Here is a 23,108-nt window from a genome sequence, read left to right as displayed (position 1 = left end):
AACCATGCCGTATGAGGAACGGCTTAGAGAGCTGGGAATGTTTAGACTGGAAAAGAGAAGGTTAAGAGGTCATATGATAGACCTGTTTAAATATTTGAAGGGAAACCTCCAACCTGATAGATTTTAATAATAATAATAATAATAAGAAGAAGAAGAAGAAGAAGAAGAAGAAGAAGTTTTATTTGTATTCCCCCCCCCCCTCTCGCAACGGATTGAGGTGGTATTGCAACCATAAAATAGCCACAAAAAACGATAGCATCCAATTTACACACCGTAAAACAACCAGTTGCCAAAAATTCAGTTCGGAACAAATAAAAACATCGTTTAAAATGCACAATTGTGATCAAAAGTTGGATTTTTCCTTAAGTTCTTTACAAGAGGTCGGGTGGGTAAGCTTGCTGGAAGCGATCCGTCTTAAGTGCTTTCTTGAAAGCATCCAAGATGGTGATAAGAGGGATCTCCTCCAGCATGTTGTTCCATAACTTGGGGGCCATGGCTGTGTATGCTCTGTGAGAAGTTGTTCTTAGACTGCTCTTTGTTCTGAGAGGGCGGGACGGATTGTGTAGGGAGAGGCATTCCCTCAAGTAGCTCAGGCCCAAGCCATGTAGGGCTTTAAAGGTAATAACCAACGCTTTGTATTGCTCCCGGAAGCTAATTGGCAGCCAACGTAGAGATGTTAGAACTGGTGTTATATGGCCTGACCTAGATGTTCCGGTGACCAATCTGGCTGCTGCGTTTTGAACTAACTGAAGCTTCCGAACTTGTTACAACGGTATCCCCATGTAGAGCACTGAACCTCAGAACTGAACTTGAAATCAGGCCCTTGTTTTCATACATATTAAGGGTTCCATTTAGGAATTATGAGCAATGTCTGTACAGAAAGGAAAGGGTAACACAATAATCCCTTTTTCTCTCATGTTTCTTTTCCAACCTGAGCTTGCTTAGTTCTGTGGTTGATTCCACAGGCCCTTTGTCACTCGAAATGCTGGAGTCTGGGTAGGACACCCACAAGTGCTGTGCTTTTAGGGGAATTTCATACTTAGCTCAAAGGAGAGAGTGAGGCTACAGTGACCCCGAGATTCATCCCAACTATACCAGACCCAGAGGCACATAGAACTCCAGAGGCATTTCAAATAGGTTTTTGTGTTTTATTTAGGGGGAAAGCAAAATACACGCATACACACACATATACACATATAGGTGTTCACGCACACACACAAGAACTGGGTAACAAAGGTGGGGGTGGTGAATAGTGTAAGGCTTTGCTAATGGTAATATCTAGATTCCAATTGCTGAGGGTCCAGAAAGGAGAGAGAAGTCAGTAACTCCAATGGCAAGTGGGGCTGGCGAGTGTAGTGAGGTGTTTAGCAGTGTAAACCAACGGAGTGTCTGTCTGCAACTGGACTGACACTGAAGAAGAGCCAGTTGGGGCTGATATTTATACTGAAATTGTTGCTTAGGGGCAGAAACCGAGCTTTCGAAAAGGTTTAAATTGCTTTAGGATGTTTCCTGGGTGGGGAAAGAATTGTATGAAACTGAAATAAATGCAATGGGTGCTTGGCAAAAATACCTCAGACAAACAGGATTGTCACACTGGCTCTTAGGTCCTTCTTGGCTCTGAACTCTGGTCCCATTCACAAGCCAATGTATAGCACAGTCTGAAGGCAACATTCCCAGAGCTCAACAATAACATAGCAGAGTACAGAAGCAAATCTCCAGATATAGGCATTGGCAATGCACTGACCACTTTCCACACTTAAAAATAACAGACACACAGTTGATTTCCTCCAAGTCCTTGGAGGTTCTTTAGCTTGCGTTGCAATATAAAAAAAATATTTGCAAGCTCTCCTCTCTGACTTCCATCAACTTCACAATCTCTTCTACACCCAACACCAACCCACATCAATCCGCATGTGCGCTGTATACTGTATTGCTTGTGAGTCATCTGGTGCCACACAGCATGAAGCATCCTCTGCAGTTAGCTTGCATCATGTCTTGGGCTCTGACTCAGGACTCTCTGGCAGTCTCACAGGAAATGATGCCACTTTTCAATTAAAATAGTTTTACATATATTTAATGAAATATTTTTCAATGGCCTGACTATCTGCTTCTACTCATTTCCTCATGGCAGTTCCCCTTCAATCTCTTCTTTGGTAGCTCCTATGAGTAAGGATACAGTCATTATATGGATTTGGGGGCATCCAGAACAGGGTCATGCTCAGGTCACTCACACCAACTTTATTAATTTAATCTCAAATAGGGAGGGGTGAACGTGGGGCTAAATCTTGGGGTAACACTTTCCTGTCTTTACACTGTGATTCACTCATTGTCCTCTTTTATAGAAGAATTTGTTGGTCACAAGAGAGTCCACACAAGAAAGAAGTCACATAAATGCCAGCATTGTGGGAAATATTTTGCTTACAAGTCAGTCCTAGTCGTGCATCGGAGAGTCCACACAGGAGAGAAGCCATACAAATGCCAGCATTGTGGGAAATGTTTTACTTCAAAGGCACACCTAGTGATACATCAGAGAGTCCACACAGGAGAGAAGCCATACAAATGCCAGCATTGTGGGAAATGTTTTACTTCAAAGGCACACCTAGTGAGACATCAGAGAGTCCACACAGGAAAGAAGCCATACAAATGCCAGCATTGTGGGAAATCTTTTACTTCAAAGTCAGACCTAGTGAGACATCAGAGAACCCACACAGGAGAGAAGCCATACAAATGCCAGCATTGTGGGAAATATTTTGCGTACAAGTCCGTTCTTGTCATGCATCAAAGCATCCACGCAGGAGAGAAGCCATACAAATGCCAGCATTGTGGGAAATGTTTTTATTCGAAGTCACACCTAGTGATACATAAGAGAGTCCACACAGGAGAGAAGCCACACAAATGTCAGCATTGTGAGAAATGTTTTTCTCAGAAGTCACACCTAGTGAGACATCAGAGACTCCACACAGGAGAGAAGCCATACAAATGCCAGCATTGTGGGAAATGTTTTTCTTGGAAGTCACACCTAGTGATACATCAGAGACTCCACACAGGAGAGAAGCCATACAAATGCCAGCATTGTGGGAAATCTTTTACTTCAAAGTCAGACCTAGTGAGACATCAGAGAGTCCACACAGGAGAGAAGCCACACAAATCCCAGAAATGAACTAACACTCTTTTTGTCACTAAGGAATTCCAAAAATATATTTTCAATCCAGCAGTGCTAAGAAAAGACTGTTGTGATTTTGTTTGTAATGTTTGTCTGTCCATATGTCTGTTCATGTTAAGGTTGTATTTTGTAAAGATTAGGTTTTAATTGCTAATTGTATAGATAATGACTTTGGGTTGTAAATTTGGCTGCGGATTGTGGGTCGTGGTATAGGTTAGGCAGATGGAGGGCTGGGATTTATTACAGCTGGTTAAAATAGTTATGGGGATGATAGCTTTTGGAATTTGTGGGATGTTGGCTAAAGAAACTTGGAGGCAGAAAGGGCCTAATTTCAGGAATGGCAAAGGGGGGCTTGGTACCTGTGGGGCATAGACTGGGGGGGGGGGCTAGGTTTGGAAGAGGGTGGAGTTTTAGGTTTTGGGGTTTTAATGTCTTGTTTGGATGGGAGTGGGCAGTTCTGGCTTAGACACTGAATTTCTGTGTGTTCGCAATAAAGTTCTTTGCTATTTCAACACACTGGACTCTTTGATGCACAGAAGTTCTGAATTTGCCCAAAACTGACCCTTTCTTCTCTCCTCAGTCCTCAGCTCCATTCCCAGCCATAAGAACAGCAGAGGCAAACACACAAACATCCAGGATACACAGGGACAGCTATATTTCCAAACTAGAGCCTTCCTTTCATGCCTTTCCCTCCTGAGTCCAGCTCTGCACCTTGGGCTCTACTGTGGTCTCCTCAAAGGAAGAAAGGAAGGAGGGAAAGAAGGGGAGGCCGCTGAAGCCCAGGCACAAACCTTTCTTTCCCACAAAGACCGCCAGCAGAATAAGCAGTAGCATCTCGGCCCTGGCGATCCTGCGCATGCTGAGGAGGGGCCTTTGGGGACATCTATGTATGCACAGTCTCAGCCCCTGAAGCCATTGCTGCCCTCATAGTCTATTCTGAGGAGGGATGGAAGTGGGGAGAGCCCTTGTTCATTCAGATAAATGGCTGGAGGGTCTTCTGGGAAGCCTTTGGGGGTTATAAGAAGGAAGGTTTCTTTGGGGATTCTCCCCCCAAAGAAAGGCAGGCAGCCTGCCAGGCCTCCTCTCCCTCTTTCCTTCCCTGCCCCCTCCTCGGGGGATTCCTTTGGGCCCAACTACTTGGGGGTTATTATGAGAAGAGGGCAGGGGGGACCCTTGGAGAGAGACATGGCCATGGAGGGGAGGGGGATCCAAAGGTAAAAAGGGCTTTGAGGAGCCCCCTCCCTCCTGGAAAGTGGGGCAGAGGAGAGACCCTCCCTTCTGATGCCTCATTTGGGGAAGAATTTTGTACCAAATAGCATCACTCAGGATAGCATTAGATATAACATTTTTGGGGGGAGGATAAGTTTTCTCTGGAGTCCTGGGGGAGGGGCCTCGGGGGGGGGGGGGGAGAGAAGAGCCAAAATCTAGGCCAAAGCCAAGAGGAGGGAGACGGAGGGATCTGAAAGCTCTGGCAATCCCCTGGCAACCTGGGAACTAGGTTTAGAGGCTCATACGATCTGGATTGGGCACCCTCCCTCACATACTTACCTTTTCCTTCACAAAACCCCCGCAGAGGAGGACCAACAGAGAGACCCACTGCCCCAGAAACATCCCCCCCCCCCCCGGTTCTGGGAGCATACTGAAAGGGCCTTGGACCCCCTTGAAGGATGTAATAATAATAATAATAATAATAATAATAATAATTTATATTCCATCTTTTCTCAAAGGAATCAAAGCGGATTACAGTAATAAAATGACATACAATTTAAGAAATACAATTAAAATGTCAAAACCCCCAACCCTCCTCCCAATTATAAAAACATTAATAGACCCTTAAAAAGCTATTAAACAGCAAGAAAATTTAAAACATTCCAAACACAATATAATAAAAAGGTTTTTTTCAGGCAAGAAATGGGTCGTTTTCTGAAGGTGAGAAGGAGGGAAGGGGAGGTGAGTGGGGAGGGCAAGAATGAGACATCAATAACAATTTCCATCACACTAACGATGGCAAGGGTAATTTCAGGGGGGGGGGGAGGCAAGTCAATGGATCTAATCTAGTCTTGAAAGACCTGCCGGAAGAGATCTGTCTTCATAGCCTTCCTAAAGGCTTCCAATGTGTTAATATGACGGATATTAACACCTTAGAGGCCCACAGGATCTGGATTAGGAACCCTCCTCAAATACTTACCTTTTCCTTCACAACAACCCCGCAGAGGAGGACCAACAGAGAGACCCATAGCAACAGAAACATCCCCCCCCCCCCCAGTTCTGGGAGCATACTGAAAGGACCTTGGTCCCCCTTGAAGGGATGTGATGATGATGATGATGATGATGATGATGATGATGATGATGATATTTATTTTTCTTCTTCGTGGTCTCTCCGAATCATACAAATGGGTTTCACTGCGCCTGCGAGGTGCTGTTCGGAACCTTCTGGAATCACTGGGCAAAGTTTACTTTGCAACATATAGAAACTTTTTGGCGGTAACTCCGCCCACCCGTTATAAGGCCCCTGCCTTCCCGCTCTTTTCCCCAGTTCCTTTTTTCCGCCGCGCTAGCTGCTTCTAGGAACTTTCGCTCGCTCTTGCTTGTATGGAATCAATTTCACTAGACCTCGGACTGTTTTTGACCACTCTCTTTCTCCCGCCCCGGTAACTTCGGACTTCTTCGGCTTGTTTTTGACTTCGCTTTTGACTCTCCCTCGGATTTGACGACTCGGAAGGATGCCTGCACCCTTCAAGAAATGTGATGTCTCCGGGGGCAAGGTGCCCGTCCAGGACCCTCACTCCTCCTGCCTGTTTTGCCTGGGAAAGGACCATGATGCCAGAGCCTATCACCTCTGTAAGTCTCTGTCCTCCCAAGCCAGGAAGAACCGGGAGTCCCGGCTGACTTCGCCTATTGCCCTGGGAAAGGTCCGGGAGGGACGTCCCCGCTCATTGTCGCTTCCTCCGGCTGCTCCGCCTGCGTCTTCTTCACGGGCCAGCGCTTCTAGTGTGGTCTCTGTCCCGGCTGGGACACGGTCTCCAACCACCTCCGATGTGACCCGTGGTCCCCCGAGACCCAGTGTCACCGACGAACCCTCCAAGCGCCCCCAGAAAACCTCGGGGACTGAGGGTTTCGAGCCCAGGGAGAGATCCGGGAGGAAGCCGTCCCCGGAGGGCTCGCGCTCGAGAGAGCGTCAGGAGTCGGAGGTCCGTACCGTCTCGCTACCGTCCTCCAAGGCGTCGTCGAAGGCATGTCGACACGCCTCCAAGTTGCCCGAGACGGGGGCATCTTCCTCTGAAAAGGCGGCACCATCGGAGAGGGCTAAGCCAGCCAAGCCCCGCTCCAAGGGAGCCACTGTCCTGCATGACTTGCCGGACAATCCCTTCTTCCCGCCTGAAGACCTGGCGCTGACTCCGACGTCTTCCAAGAAGAGGCGTCACGCTGAGGTGACCGAGGCAGCTCCACCCAAAAAGTCCAAGCCCAAGGACCACACCGGGTCGGAGCGTCCAGCCAAGTCAAGGGAGCGTGCTTCACACAAGCAACGCTCCCCCTCCAAGGAGACCTCGGAGAGGACCCCCTCGCGCCCGGAGACGACTGTCTCAGCGCATGTAACCACAGTGCTGACCACGCCACTCCCGCCGGCCCAAGATCTTGCCGCCGTCAGCGAACCAACCTCTCCCCAGAGGGAGCCATCTCTGCTCTCTGTCCACTCAGATGAGGAGGAGGCTGTCCCTGTTTCTGACATCGACGAGCCGCGGGAGCTGGACACTGACATGTTCTTTGACACCGAGACTCAGAGATACTACATGTCGGTCCCGAAGGAGAAGGCTTTCAGGGAATTTACCAGGCTTAACTTGCGCCTGGCAGTTCCCCAGGGAGACAAACACCACATTTTTGCTGCTGAGGGAAAAGGTGCGGGACTTCTGGCCGCAAAGCCCGCTGGGGCAGGGGGAAGGCAAAGGAGGGAACCCCACCCATTCCCCTTTCTGCTCCAGCGCTGGCACCCACAGGGAGAAGGGGAGGGGGAGGTGGGGGGATTCCCAACCTGGCAACCCCCAAAGGGGTTGCAATCCCCAGGTTGGGAACTCCTGCTCTAGCCCCAGCAGCAGAGCAGCAGGAGGCGCGACTTTGCGTCCTGGGGCCGGAGGTGCGCTCGTACATGCTCCAGCCAAGTGCCCTCTGCCCTTGCCTGCTGCCGCTGCCTTGGCTGCCCCAGCCCCCAGCCCAGCCAGAAAGGAAAGGGAGAGGGCCCTTGGGAGCGTGCACCCCAGAGCGCCAAAGTCGCGCCTGCTGCTGCTCTGCTGGCGGCGGGGCTAGATCTGCGCTCCAGCCAAGCACCGGCCCCTGCTTCCCCTGAGTCAGGCCCTGGGCAGCAGGAGAAGAGCGGGCAAATTGCACCCCTGGTCTTTTTGTGGCCCAGGCAACCGCCTAGGTCACCTATATGGTAGGGCCAGCCCTGAGCCCAGTTCCAAGATAGAATTAGCACCACAAAGAGCTCAGACTAAGAGACAGAGCACATGGAAGTCTCCATTCACTACTGTCCATGTGATATAATTGCAAGCCACTCTCCTCCAATGCCCTCTTTCCCTCCCAGTTAACATTTGTAGATCATCCCTTACAGATCTTGGAGAACTAACTTGCAACCGAAAGAACAACAGTATCCTTATTTTAGTCGCATGTGTTCTTTTTAAAAAATGCTTTTGTTCATTCTACATTTTGTATTCTAAGCCACCTTGAGACCCACCCATGGGAGAAAGGTGGGATGAAGTTTAATAAATAACACAACTATACAGTTCAATGGATGTACAATAGCAATGAATGAATAAGAAGGATGCTTTCAGGTGAGATCAACCAGTCCAACTTGTGATGCCTTCAGGAGCAGCTTCCACTGTAAGAAAGACAGTACTCAAAATACTAACATAAAATAGGAAACAGGCAAACGAACCAAGAGAAATGCTCTTGTCCTGAGGTCTCTCCACCTTCTCTCAGCCTCAACTGACTCAACTCCCACCGTGGAGAAGATTCTCAGTTGTTTCCAGGGAAACCAACCAAAGAAACACATTCTCCTTGGTTCCATCTGACCATTTCTCCATGAGGTCCAATGACATGGGTTACATTTCTCTTAATAGGATGATTTCAACTGCTTTTTAAAATTTCACAGTCAGCTTTCAGTATCAACAGATTCTGCATCTCAATATATCCCCAAAAAGCCAACCTTGATTTTGCCATTTTATGTAAGCCACATCATATTACGACCCCATTGTTTGTAATAGGACTTGAACATCCACAGACTTTGGTGACTTTGTGGGGTCCTGAAACCAAACCTCAGCAGATACTGAGGTCAAACTGTAAATAATGTTCAAATTCCTTTTATTTTCAGAATAAACCACCATGCAATCAATACAATTATAATTCAAACATACATCACACTTGTTCTTTTTTTGTTCTTCTTAATACCATCTACTTCTTCCATCTTCATCTTTCTCCTTCCTACCTCCTCTATTCTTTAAACCGCATGTCATCCTACCTTCCTACTACCTTCTTCTCATTCTTTCCACCTCTCTCCTTTCTCTCTCTCCTTCACAACTGTACCACTCTCTTACTCATCATTCCACTCTACCCAACTGTAACCTCTACCTTCTACACTTACACATACCTTCAACTACATACCTAACTCTTTTTACCACATCTATCTTCTTTCTCCCTTTCTTTCTCACTTCTAGAAGAATAGGAAAGAAGATCTTATTTCAGCTTCCTCACTTCTAATTTATTCTATACTTTACCATGTATCATAACTTTCCTTTCTTTCTCTATTTCATATTTACTTCTATCTTGTTACTCAGTTTACATTCTTCTCTATCCAAAGCACAGTTAATACACAGAAAAGAATCTACACTGCCATCTCCTTCTATCTCCTTTGAAGGCCGAATGCATCATTATATACAACAGTGATTACTCCACTGCACTCTTATGCCCTCTAACTGTGGATGAATTAATAATAATAATAATAATAATAATAATAATAATTTATTTGGATCCCATCTTTTCCCGAAGGAATCAAGGTGGGTTACAAGAAAAAATAATAACATAAAATATGTGTAAAATATACATTTAAAATAATAGCCAAACCCTACTCTGCCTCAGCGCTTGGCACTTGTCAGTTTGAAGCCTTCAGGGGAGAGAGAGAGACTGAGAGGGAAGAGTGGAAGGAGTGAGGAGGAATGGCCACTCTTGAGTCCGAAGCAGAAATGTTTATATAACGAAGTGATATCTCCGTCTGGGCATCGACAGGGGAAGCGTGACCTTGTTGGTGCTTTTGGACATCTCAGCGGCTTTCGATACCATTGACCACGGTATCCTTCTGGAATGTCTCAGAGAGTTGGGTATCGGGGGCACTGATGACACCCAAATATGTTTCTCTGTGTCTCCGACTGATGCGGTGTCTAAGGATGGTGTCTCTCCTCTGAATGCCTGCCTGGAGTCGGTAATGGGCTGGATGAGGGAAAACAAACTCAGTTTGAATCCAGAGAAAACCGAAGTACTGGTGATAGGTTCCCCAGGCCCGGGGAAGGAAGTTTATCCACCTGTCCTGATTGGGGTCACACTTCCCCTGAAGGATGAAGTTCGCAGTTTAGGAATACTTCTGGACTCATCTCTGCAGTTGACATCTCAAGTAGATGCGACAGTCAGAAGTGCTTGCTATCAGCTTCAGTCGATACGCCAGCTGTGACCCTACCTGGGCCAAAGGGACCTTGAAACGGTGGTACATGCTCTGGTAACCTCTCGCTTAGATTTCTGTAATGCGCTCTACATGGGGCTACCCTTGTACCAAGCCCGAAAGCTTCAGTTAGTACAAAACATGGCAGCCAGATTGGTCACCGGTGCATCTAGGTTTGACCATACAACACCTATATTGAAAGATCTCCACTGTCTGCTCATTCGCTTCCGAGTGCAATACAAGGTGTTGGTTATCACTTATAAAGCCCTACATGGCTTGGGCCCGAGTTACTTGAGGGACCGCATCTCCCCATATAATCCGCCCCGCACACTTACAACATCCGGGAAGAACCTGTTGGAAATACCATCTTCCAGATATGTCTCCACATCCCAGAGGGCTTTTTCTGTAGTAGCCCCGTGGATCTGGAATAGTCTTCCCGAGGAGCTCCGTCTTATGACCGCCTGGAATCATTTAAAAAGAGACTTAAAACCTTTCTCTTTTGCCAAGCCTTCCTCTCTGTAGAATGAATAGTATTTTCGATGCGATTGATTCCCTGCCTTACACTGCTGTATGTTGTCCATAGAGTTTGTAGAATTTTATATTGGAGTTTATTTATCCTGTTTTTATGAGATTGTGTAATGGTTTTTAATTAGTCTGTAACCCCGCTTCGATCCTATGGGAGAGGCGGGGAAACACAAATAAAATTTATTATTATTATTATTATTATTATTATTATTGAAACCTATGAAAACCTATCCTCTCTGGGTAAGGAACTTGGGTCTATTGTTCTTCCTTCAGAAAAGGGGGGGGGGGTCTTGCATGCTACATACATGGCACTATGATCCCACTTTAATGGTCAAAGCAACATCCTTGAAATCTTGGAATTTGTACTTTACTTTACTGAGCCACTAGCGCTCTCTAGTTGATGATTGTAAATGCCCTTTGCTAAACTGCAAATCTATCCTAGGAAAGAACCATGGCACTTAATATCTTTTGGCCCCAAATTCTCTTTGGTACATCCCTTAGCAAGTTTTCAGGTCTTTTTGATCTATGTTTCAGTGTTTCTATGTTCTGGACCGGCTTCCAATATCCTCTCTTGGCCCGACAATGGCTCAGATTGAGCCAAACAATGACAATAGGATGCTGGGGAATATTGAGGAGGTAAACATGATGTCTTTTTCCCCAGGTGGGCCAATGGGGCTGCCTCTGAGATCCCTGTGGGCCCAGTGTGGCTGCCCAGTCCCCAGTAGCTGCCCAGCCCAGTCTTGGAGGTGTCTTCAGGCTGTTTGAAGGCTCCTCTCTGCAGCCCTACCCTCACCAATACTGGACTCCCCAGACCCCTTCCTAAGCCATTCCAATGGATTATATTTATTATCCTACCTTTCTCACCAAATGGGACTGAAAGTGTCTCTTTCCTGCACCATTCCCTTTTTCTCTCTATCTGTGTGTAAGAGAGAATGTGAAATATAGAATGGCAGGGAAGAGATGCTGAAGCAGTGCAGATGGCCTGAGAGCAGCTGGGGAAGTTGGAGAGAGGAGGGAGAAATGGAAGGAGATCAGGCATGTGGACGCGTGGAGGGGAGGGAAGGCCCAAGCAAAGACAGTCTAGCTCTGTTTGGGAAAGTCCAGAATAGAGCCATAACAGGTGTCCATAAGAGAGGCAGAAGGTGTCCATAACAGAGCCAGAAGAGTATTGTGAGGTAGCCATGAACCTGAAAAATGTTAACAACTGGTTTAAGTAAACTGGTGCCAACCAGCTCAAGTCCCTGTTTTCAGACATTTGAAGGGATTTCATTTAGCAGTTATGAGTAATATCAATGAAGTGAGGAAAAGCAACACAGAAACTCCTTTATCTCATGTTCCTTTTCTATTGTTTAGTTTGCTTAGCTCCACTGTAGATTCCAGAGGCCTCTCTTCTCTTAATGCGGAGATGAGTCTTGTCTGCCCTTTTTTAATAGAAGAGCCTGAGAGTCATGAGAAACTGGAGAGTGGGGAGACACCATACAAATGCCAGCAGTCTGGGAAATGCTTTGCTCAGAAGTCACCCCTTCTGGTCCATCGGAGAGTCCATACAGGAGAGAAAGCATGCCACCAGTGTGGAAAATGCTTTCCTCGGAAGTCTCACCTTATTGTACATCAGAGAGTCCACACAGGAGAGAAACCATACAAATGCCAGCAGTGTAGAAAATGCTTTGCAGTCAATTCAAACCTTTTGAGACATCGAAGGGTCCACACAGGAGAGAAACCATACAAATGCCAGCAGTGTGGAAAATGCTTTGCAGTCAATTCAAACCTTTTGAGACATCGAAGGGTCCACACAGGAGAGAAACCATACAAATGCCAGCAGTGTGGAAAATGCTTTGCAGTCAATTCAAACCTTTTGAGACATCGAAGGGTCCACACAGGAGAGAAACCATACAAATGCCAGCAGTGTGGAAAATGCTTTGCAGTCAATTCAAACCTTTTGAGACATCGAAGGGTCCACACAGGAGAGTAACCATACAAATGCCAGCAGTGTAGAAAATGCTTTGCAGTCAATTCAAACCTTTTGAGACATTGAAGGGTCCACACAGGAGAGAAACCATACAAATGCCAGCAGCGTAGAAAATGCTTTGCAGTCAATTCAAACCTTTTGAGACATCGAAGGGTCCACACAGGAGAGAAACCATACAAATGCCAGCAGTGTAGAAAATGCTTTGCAGTCAATTCAAACCTTTTGAGGACGCCGACGCCGCCCCTTTCCACCGGGCAGAGCGGCCCGAGGACTCTTGCCGCCGCCGCGGCGTTTTCCAGGGGGGAGGGGCCGGTGGGAGCGGCCCCTACAAAAGCCGGCCCACCGGGCTCCCCCGAAGAGGACGCCGACGCCGCCCCTTTCCACCGGGCAGAGCGGCCCGAGGACTCTTTTTTTAGGGGTTTGTTGGGACATGGGCTGTAATGCCTTTGTTTTTTTTTTCTTGTTGTATACTAATTATTGTATTTTAGATTGTCTTATTATTATTATTTGTCTGATTAAGGATGGATTTATTGTTGTATAGTAACATATGTTTTTTATCTTGTCTATAACTTGTATTGTTATATATTGTATTTTATTCTGTTGTTAAACCGCCCTGATCTTGTGGAAGGGCGGTATACAAATAAAACATTTATTATTTTATTTATCGAAGGGTCCACACAGGAGAGAAACCATACAAATGCCAGCAGTGTAGAAAATGCTTTGCAGTCAATTCAAACCTTTTGAGGACGCCGACGCCGCCCCTTTCCACCGGGCAGAGCGGCCCGAGGACTCTTTTTTTAGGGGTTTGTTGGGACATGGGCTGTAATGCCTTTGTTGTTTTTTTCTTGTTGTATACTAATTATTGTATTTTAGATTGTCTTATTATTATTATTTGTCTGATTAAGGATGGATTTATTGTTGTATAGTAACATATGTTTTTTATCTTGTCTATAACTTGTATTGTTATATATTGTATTTTATTCTGTTGTTAAACCGCCCTGATCTTGTGGAAGGGCGGTATACAAATAAAACATTTATTATTTTATTTATCGAAGGGTCCACACAGGAGAGAAACCATACAAATGCCAGCAGCGTAGAAAATGCTTTGCAGTCAATTCAAACCTTTTGAGACATCGAAGGGTCCACACAGGAGAGAAACCATACAAATGCCAGCAGTGTAGAAAATGCTTTGCAGTCAATTCAAACCTTTTGAGACATCGAAGGGTCCACACAGGAGAGAAACCATACAAATGCCAGCAGTGTAGAAAATGCTTTGCAGTCAATTCAAACCTTTTGAGACATCGAAGGGTCCACACAGGAGAGAAACCATACAAATGCCAGCAGCGTAGAAAATGCTTTGCAGTCAATTCAAACCTTTTGAGACATCGAAGGGTCCACACAGGAGAGAAACCATACAAATGCCAGCAGTGTAGAAAATGCTTTGCAGTCAATTCAAACCTTTTGAGACATCGAAGGGTCCACACAGGAGAGAAACCATACAAATGCCAGCAGTGTAGAAAATGCTTTGCAGTCAATTCAAACCTTTTGAGACATCGAAGGGTCCACACAGGAGAGAAACCATACAAATGCCAGCAGCGTAGAAAATGCTTTGCAGTCAATTCAAACCTTCTGAGACATCGAAGGGTCCACACGGGAGAGAAACCATACAAATGCCAGCAGCGTAGAAAATGCTTTGCAGTCAATTCAAACCTTTTGAGACATCGAAGGGTCCACACAGGAGAGAAACCATACAAATGCCAGCAGCGTAGAAAATGCTTTGCAGTCAATTCAAACCTTTTGAGACATCGAAGGGTCCACACAGGAGAGAAACCATACAAATGCCAGCAGCGTAGAAAATGCTTTGCAGTCAATTCAAACCTTTTGAGACATCGAAGGGTCCACACAGGAGAGAAACCATACAAATGCCAGCAGCGTAGAAAATGCTTTGCAGTCAATTCAAACCTTTTGAGACATCGAAGGGTCCACACGGGAGAGAAACCATACAAATGCCAGCAGCGTAGAAAATGCTTTGCAGTCAATTCAAACCTTTTGAGACATCGAAGGGTCCACACAGGAGAGAAACCATACAAATGCCAGCAGCGTAGAAAATGCTTTGCAGTCAATTCAAACCTTTTGAGACATCGAAGGGTCCACACAGGAGAGAAACCATACAAATGCCAGCAGTGTGGCAAGTGTTTTGCTTCAGGTACCAACCTTACACACCACCATACCATTCATATAGAAGAGAAGCTATAGAAATGAAAGACTGTGGGAAATGTTTTTCTTAGAGTTTACACTATTTTTTTACATTCTTTATTATTTCAACATATCAATATAACAAAAACATATTAAAACCTATAAGTACATTCTCTTCTTTATCTTCTTTTTCTTCTTTCCTTCCCATTTTATTGTCCTTTGTGAGTTACTTGATACTTTCTTATTGTTTCTTGCAAAAATAATTTTTTTAATTCCAATATTATTCAACGTATCATAACATATATCTTATTTTTTAAAAAATCTTACCTGTTAAATTGTTCCATCTCTATCTTTAAAAGGAATGTACATTACAATCTATTCTCCCAATTATATTTACCATTTAACTTTGATCTTTTTAAAAAAATTACTCCTTATTCTGGTTCACTTTTATATTTGTTCCAAATTCATCAACCTATAGCACACCAAAATACAGTTAAACCAGATTTCCATCCAAACCCCATCTCTTCTCCCAATATGTCACGATCTGTCTCCACTCCTTTTCTATATTATTCCTTTTCTTATCCTCCAAAATACATGAAAGTTTATGGAGCTCTTTGATTTCATTAAGTTTTATCCGCCACTCATCTATCTGTAACTCCTCCTCCGGTTTCCCATTTTGTGCTATCATCTTCCTGGCAAGGGTAGTCAAATATAATATGATTCTCCATCATTCCTTCTCATCATCCGTCTTCAAAAGACAGGTCATATTTAATAGGTATAATTCTGGTCTTTATTAAGTATCTCTGGGATTATTTTATGTATCTCTTTCCAAAACCTTTTAACTCTTTTAACCCATTTCCACCGCATGTGGATCATCATGCCTCTTTCCTTATGACAATTCCAACATTTATCCGTTTCTAACTTAAACATTTTTTTCATCCTAAGAGGGATGTATTACCATCTATTACTAATCTTCAAAAAACGTTCTTTTAAGTCTTGGCTTGTTCTTTTCCACGCTGTCTCCCCGGCCTCTAAGGGGATTTCATGCCCTATTTCTCTTGCCCAATCGATCATGTATTGTTTTACTGGCTCTTTTTCTCATTCTCTTTCTCTAAATAATATTTACCAATATTTCCCCCTCATCCACTTTCATTATCAAATCATCTAATTCATTTGGTTTTATCTCAGTTCCTGTAATCTTCATATCCTCATTGAATCTATGTCTTATTTGGTAATAACTCTGCTAGTTTATTTCTTTTTTTCTTTTATTAATTCCTCTCTAGATTTTATGGAAATCTCTTGTTTTTTATTTATTTGTATTAATTCTCTATATTTTAGCCAACATTTTCCTGAATCCCTCCTATTGACCAAGGCCTCCTGAGCTGATACCCATCCTGGTATTTGATAATAAAATTTCGTCTTGACAGCTTCCCATGTTTCTAACAAAGCTCTGCATATCGGGTTATTATTGAGGTCTTTATTCACAGCAGCTTTATTGTACCATAAGTACGCGTGCCGCCCGAATCTGAAGTCTGGTCCTTCTAAATTTAATGTCCGCTTATGATTCAGTTTAATCCAGTCTTGTAACCATATCATATTACATGCCCATCTGTATAGCATTAAGTCCGGCATCGCACATCCCCCTCTCTCTTTCGTTTCCTTTAAGATGTTCCATTTAATTCTAGCTTTACCTCCTTCCCAAATAAATTTTTTTAGTTCTTTATTCCAGTCTTCTATCATCCTTGATGCTATGTTAATTGGTAAATTAATGAATAGAAATAATATCTTAGGGAGTATGGTCATTTTATTGCAGCTATTTTGCCAAGAATGGATAAGTTTAGTTTAGACCCATTTCTGTACGTATATTGTTCCAGGTTATTTTATCATTGTTGTCAAAAAGGTTCATATTATTACTGGACAACCACATTCCCAAATATTTCACTTTGTTTCCTACCTTACAACCTGCTTTTTGCCTCAGTATCTCTTTCTCCTGTTTAGTCAAGTTTTTAGTTATCATCACAGATTTCCCTTTATTGATCTTAAATCCTGAGAGCCTTCCAAACCAATTTAAGTCACTCATGAAATGTTCTATATTGTTTACCGGCTCCTCCAATATTACAACTAAGTCATCTGCATAAGCTCTCACCTTCACTTCTTCCCCCTTTATCTTAAGTCCCTTTATCCTTGGGTTACTGCTAATTTTATTTAACAGAAACTCTAACACAACAATGAACAACGATGGCGATAACGGGCAGCCTTGCCTTGTCCCTCTCAGTATATGAAATTCCTTCCTTAATTCACCATTGATTTTTAAGCAGGCTGTCTGGTTTTTGTATATTTCTGTCACATATTTAACAAAGTTCTCACCGATATCCATTGCGATGATTCATTCTGACATACATTTCCAGCTGATGCTGTCAAAAGCCTTCTCTGCATCAATGAATAGCAAGGCTGCTTTTCTTTCATTGTGGGTATTATAATAATCCAAAGCATTAATTAGGGTCCTAATATTAATTTTTATCTGCCTCCCCGGTAGGAATCCGTTTTGATCTTCTTCTATTTTTACCATCAGGATCTTTTTAAGTCTGTCTGCCGTTATTGACGCTAAAATCTTATAATCGTTATTTATCAATGAAATGGGTCGATACTTGGCCACTAATTGTTCATCTTTACCCTCCTTTAGTATTAGAGATATTATAGTTTCCCCCCATGTTTCTGGTTTTCCTTCTGTCTGCATCAAATCGAAATTTCCTTTAAAGGTCCTGTCAATTCCTCTCCAAATAATATTTAGAGCTGAGGCCATCTATACCGGGGGATTTTCCGGTTCTTAATTTTCCTATTGCATTTCCAACTTCTTCAGTCGTAATTTTTGCATTTAAGGATTCTTTTTGTCCAATCTGTATCTTTACTGTATTATGTCCAGCTATTGTTTCTTTTAAATATTTTTCCCATAAAGGGGGCTCAATTTGTTTTTCAAATAAGCGTTCAAAATAGTTAACAAATACATTTTTAATTTTTCCTTGTTTCGTTATAATCTTATCATTTTGCCTAATTTTGGTTATAATTCTTCCCCTCTCTTTCCTCAATCTATTCTCCATTCAGCGACTTATTTTGTTAGCGTTTTCAAATTGATTTTGTTTAAGTTTCTTTAAGTTGTCCACTATCTCCTCTGTTACCTTTTTTTCTATTTTATTAGGAGTTTTATCTCATTTATTATTTTCTTATCCTCCATTGCTTGTTTCAATTTTTCTTCTTTAACTTTAAGTTCATTCCTTATTTTATCTTCTTTTTGTTTCTCTAACCTTTTTATTTCTCTCATCCTCTGGGTTAATAATCCTCTTGCATGTGCTTTACTGGCATCCCATCTTGCTATCTCAGAGGCAAGATTTGGGAGGGAAGGGCTCTTGAGTGCAAGCACCAAGGAGCCATTGCTATCAAGCGGCCAATCTAGCTTGGAGGGGATGCTCCTCTCACTTGAGTATTATTAGGCTCTAATTTAGATTCAGTGTCTTTGTCAGCAGAGTCTTGTCTACTCTTGGTATAGTATTGGGTAATCTTTGTTTGCACAGTTTTTTCTTTGGGAGATTGGGCCAAAAAAGGAGACGCTTCCAGAAGTTTACAATCTCTTCTAGCTGTATCCATTCTGTGACAAAGGAGTACCTAGTATCAGTTAGATATCAAGAGATTTGCAACAGCAACTCAACCAATAGACAATATCCCAACTAGATGCAACATATACAGACTACAACAAATCTATTTATGCCCACATAGACAAAAGATGCAGGTAAGAGTTAAAAAGTTAAAATAAGCAAGCATACGCTATCAACAAATATTCCTGCCCAGGACAGGACTGGACAAAAAGGGGAAGGAGAGAGGGAAAAGGCGCAGGTGCTCCAAGAGATGTGAGAAGGCCTCCTGCCCTTCCTCTTTATCCCTCCTGTTGAAACAGCGGCAGGAGTAGAGGGGCCAGGTCTTTATAGGGCTTTTGCCCACAACGAGGGAAGGAGCCACGGGAGTCTAGGAGTCTCGGAGTGAGGACTGGGCCGAGTGCCACCCCCAGCAGCTCTCCCTCCTCCACCAGCCAAGGGAGCTGCAGCCTCGCTGCTGGCCCTGGAGCTGTTAAAGGGCCTCCTGCTCTTCCTCCTTTTCCTCCTGTCTGGGACCCTGAAAAATGAAATGAGCAGATGTAGGATGGGGGGCACCTGGCTGAATGAAACTACGTGTGAAAGGGATCTAGGAGTCCAAGTAGACCACAAGTTCAACATGAGTTAACAGTGCGATGTGGCAGCTAACAAGTCCAAGCGATTTTAGGCTGCATCAATAGAAGTATAGTGTCTAGACCAAGGGAAGTAATAATGCCACTCTATTCTGCTTTGGTCAGGCCCCACCTGGAATACTGTGTCCAGTTCTGGGCACCACAATTCAAAAAGGACATTGAGAAACTGGAGCCATGTGTCCAAAAGGAGGGCAACTAAAATGGTGCAGGATTTGGAAACCATGCCCTATCAGCAAAGACTCGGGGAGCTGGGAATGTTTAGCCTGGAGAAGGTTAAGAAGTGATATGATAGCCCTGTTTAAACATTTGAAGGAATGTCACATTGAGAAGGCAGCTAGCTTGTTTTCTGCTGCTCCAGAGATTAGGACCCGGAGCAATAGATGCAAGCTCCAGAAAAAGAGATTCGACCTCATCATTAGGAGGAACTTTCTGGCAGAAAGGGCTGTTTGACAGTGAAACACACTCCCTCAATGGAGAATTATGGAGTGTCCTTCTTTGGAGGCCTTTAAACAGAGTCTGGATTGCCATCTGTCAGGGATGCTTTGATTGAGATTTCCTGCATGGCAGAAGAGGGTTGAACTGGATGGTCCTTGATGTCTCTTCCAACTCTAGGATTCTAGGATTCTATGATTCTGAGATCGCAATTGGAAAGTCTCAATGCCTGAGGTAAGGAGCATCAGCCTGAGGTTACAATGAGTCAGACGCAATCCTTCAGGCAAGGATCATAACCCTGAGGTCACTATGGGCCAGGGTCAATCCTTCAGGTAAGGAACACCTGCCTGAAGACAATAAGCCCATCTTAATCCTTCAGGGAAGGAACATCAGCCCGAACTCACAATGAGTTAGTGTCAATCCTTCAGATAAAGAGCATCAGTCTGAGATTGCAATGGGCCAATCTCATTCGTTCAGGTAAGGAGGACCATCCTGAAGTCACAATGGGACAGTCTCAATCTCTCAGGCAACAAGGATCAGCCTGAGGTCACAATGAGCCATTCCCAGTCTTTCAGGAAAGAAGCATCAGCCTGAAGTCACAGTAGTCCTTTCTCAATCCATCAGGAAAGGAGCATCAGCCTGAAGTCACACTGCGCCAGTCCTAATCTCTCAGGCAATGAGCGTCAGCCTGAGATTGCAATGGTCCAGTATCAATCCTCCAGGTCTGAAGTGACAATAGTCCCATTTTATTCCTGCAGATAAGGAGTATCAGACTGAGATCACAATGGGCCAGCCTCAATCCCTCAGGTAAAGAGCATCCCTAGTCCCATCTCAGTCTTTAAGGCAAGGAACCTCAGGGTGAGATCACAACAGTCCTGTCTCAATCCTTCAGGTAAGGAGCAGCAGACTGAGGTCACAATGGGACAGTCTCAATCTCTCAGGCAAGGGGCATCAGCCTGAAGTTGCAATGTGAGATCTAGAGTCAGTCCTGTGCTCAAAAGATCAAACTCATTTGAAACAAAAGAAGCTTTATTGATGAATCCAGGCAGAAACATCCATTAACACCTTTTTGCAAAGTCTGAGGTCCAAAGGAACTTGCTCAACCCCTCCCTAAGCCAGCCCCCAATTCCCAAGCTAAAGCAACACAAGCGGAGGTTGCATAGATACCAAGGTTGTCTATACTTTAAATTAGAGTTAAGATAGTTGGGATTTATGGTGGGTTAAAGTAATATGTTTTAATATGCCCTTTAATAGAAGATACTAGAAAGAGTTAGGGAGATCGTGGCTAAAGAATGTGATTGTTTGCTAGGACTGGAATGTGTGGGAATCATCCTTCTAACAGAGGCTTGAGTTTAAAAGACTGGTCTCTGTAAAAGGAGGGGGAACCTAGAGAGTTCTTGGTATTTTTATATTATATTATGTTGCATAGGGTTTATGTTTATTATATTTTCATATGGTATCATATAATCTGGAGATTGATAAGGTTTTATATTATAGATAGCTATATATATAGCCATGCCATAATGTTAATTAAAACTGTTGTGTTGCTGAGCTCTGTGGTCCAAGGCCACAGGTGAAGTGGTTGAGATAAGGCACAAGAGAACTACATTGTTTTGGGGAAAACTGCCAGAATCCCGCATTGGAGGACATTGCGCAGAAAAGGGCAGGAAAGGGCTATCCAACTAATTAGCTTTATTGGTAAATGGAGTGGGGTGGATTCATATGGTTATAAAAGTGATATGTTTCTACTTTCATTCATTCCTGACAAAAAAAAGTCACTTCTATTACATGTATCTTCTTCAATACAAGCTGTTCCTTTTTCAAAGTAATGCCTTTTGTGTTGCAAGAGGGGCTGCAATTAGGAGCCTGACAAATATCTATCTCCCCTTCCATCCATTCCATTCACCCTGCTGTTCCAAAAGAGCTGGAGAGCATACCAAACCAACCACAGAACCTTTCCCTGCTCTTATGATTGGCTGGAATCCCAGTCCCTTCCAACATCCCTGGCCCTGATTGGCTAGAATCCCCGTCCCTCCCACCATCCCTGGCCCTGATTGGCTGGAATCCCAGTCCCTTCCACCATCCCTGGCCCTGATTGGCTGGAATCCCCATCCCTCCCACCATCCCTGGACCTGATTGGCTGGAATCCCCAGTCCTTCCACCATCCCTGGCCCTGATTGGCTGGAATCCCAGTCCCTTCCACCATCCCTGGCCCTGATTGGCTGGAATCCCCTCCCTCTCACCATCCCTGGCCCTGATTGGCTGGAATCCCCATCCCTCCAACCATCCCTGGACCTGATTGGCTGGAATCCCCATCCCACCCACCATCCCTGGCCCTGATTGCCTGGAATTCCCATCCCTTCCACCATCCCTGGCCCTGATTGGCTTGAATCCCAGTCCCTTCCACCATCCCTGGCCCTGATTGGCTGGAATCCCAATCCCTCCCTCCATCCCTGGCCCTGATTGGCTGGAATCCCCATCCCTTCCACCATCCCTGGCCCTGATTGGCTGGAATCCCAGTCCCTCCCACCATCCCTGGCCCTGATTGGCTGTAATCCCAGTCCCTTCCACCATCCCTGGCCCTGATTGGCTGGAATCCCCGTCCCTCCCACCATCCCTGGCCCTGATTGGCTGGAATCCCAGTCCCTTCCACCATCCCTGGCCCTGATTGGCTGGAATCCCAGTCCCTTCCACCATCCCTGGCCCTGATTGGCTGGAATCCCCATCCCTCCCACCATCCCTGGCCCTGATTGGCTGGAATCCCCATCCCTCCCACCATCCCTGGCCCTGATTGGCTGGAATCCCCATCCCTTCCACCATCCCTGGCCCTGATTGGCTGGAATCCCAATCCCTCCCTCCATCCCTGGCCCTAATTGGCTGGAAACCCCGTCCCTTCCACCATCCCTGGCCCTGATTGGCTGGAATCCCAGTCCCCCCCACCATCCCTGGCCCTGATTGGCTGGAATCCCCATCCCTCCCACCATTCCTGGCTCTGATTGGCTGGAATCCCCATCCCTCCCACCATCCCTGGCTCTGATTGGCTGGAATCCCCATCCCTCCCACCATCCCTGGCTCTGATTGGCTGGAATCCCCATCCCTCCAACCATCCCTGGCCCTGATTGGCTGGAATCCCCATCCCTCCCACCATCCCTGGCCCTGACTGGCTGGAATCCCCATCCCTTCCACCATCCCTGGCCCTGATTGGCTGGAATCCCCTTCCCTCCCACCATCCCTGGCCCTGACTGGCTGGAATCCCCATCCCTTCCACCATCCCTGGCCCTGATTGGCTGGAATCTCCATCCCTCCCACCATCCCTGGCCCTGATTGGCTGGAATCCCAGTCCCTCCCACCATCCCTGGCCCTGACTGGCTGGAATCCCCATCCCTCCCACCATCCCTGGCCCTGATTGGCTGGAATCCCCTCCCTCCCACCATCCCTGGCCCTGATTGGCTGTAATCCCCATCCCTCCCACAATCCCTGGCCCTGATTGGCTGGAATCCCAGTCCCTTCCACCATCCCTGGCCCTGACTGGCTGGAATCCCCATCCCTCCCACCATCCCTGGCCCTGATTGGCTGGAATCCCCTCCCTCCCACCATCCCTGGCCCTGATTGGCTGGAATCCCCATCCCTCCCACCATCCCTGGCCCTGATTGGCTGGAATCCCAGTCCCTTCCACCATCCCTGGCCCTGACTGGCTGGAATCCCCATCCCTCCCACCATCCCTGGCCCTGATTGGCTGGAATCCCCTCCCTCCCACCATCCCTGGCCCTGATTGGCTGGAATCCCAGTCCCTCCCACCATCCCTGGCCCTGACTGGCTGGAATCCCCATCCCTCCCACAATCC

The 23,108-nt window shown here is 45.4% G+C and overlaps 1 pseudogene; it reads left to right on the top strand.

Annotated features, from left to right (window-relative positions):
• LOC149305315 (uncharacterized) overlaps positions 1–23,108 on the top strand; it is a 76,950-nt pseudogene that overhangs the window by 30,041 nt on the left and 23,801 nt on the right.

Source organism: Sceloporus occidentalis, unplaced genomic scaffold (assembly GCF_023333645.1).
Source record: "Sceloporus occidentalis isolate IW3139 unplaced genomic scaffold, rSceOcc1.0.p SCAF_12, whole genome shotgun sequence".
NCBI lineage: Eukaryota > Metazoa > Chordata > Lepidosauria > Squamata > Phrynosomatidae > Sceloporus > Sceloporus occidentalis.
The sequence above is the reverse complement of the archived record's forward strand: the minus strand, read 5'-3'. Positions and strand labels throughout refer to the sequence as shown.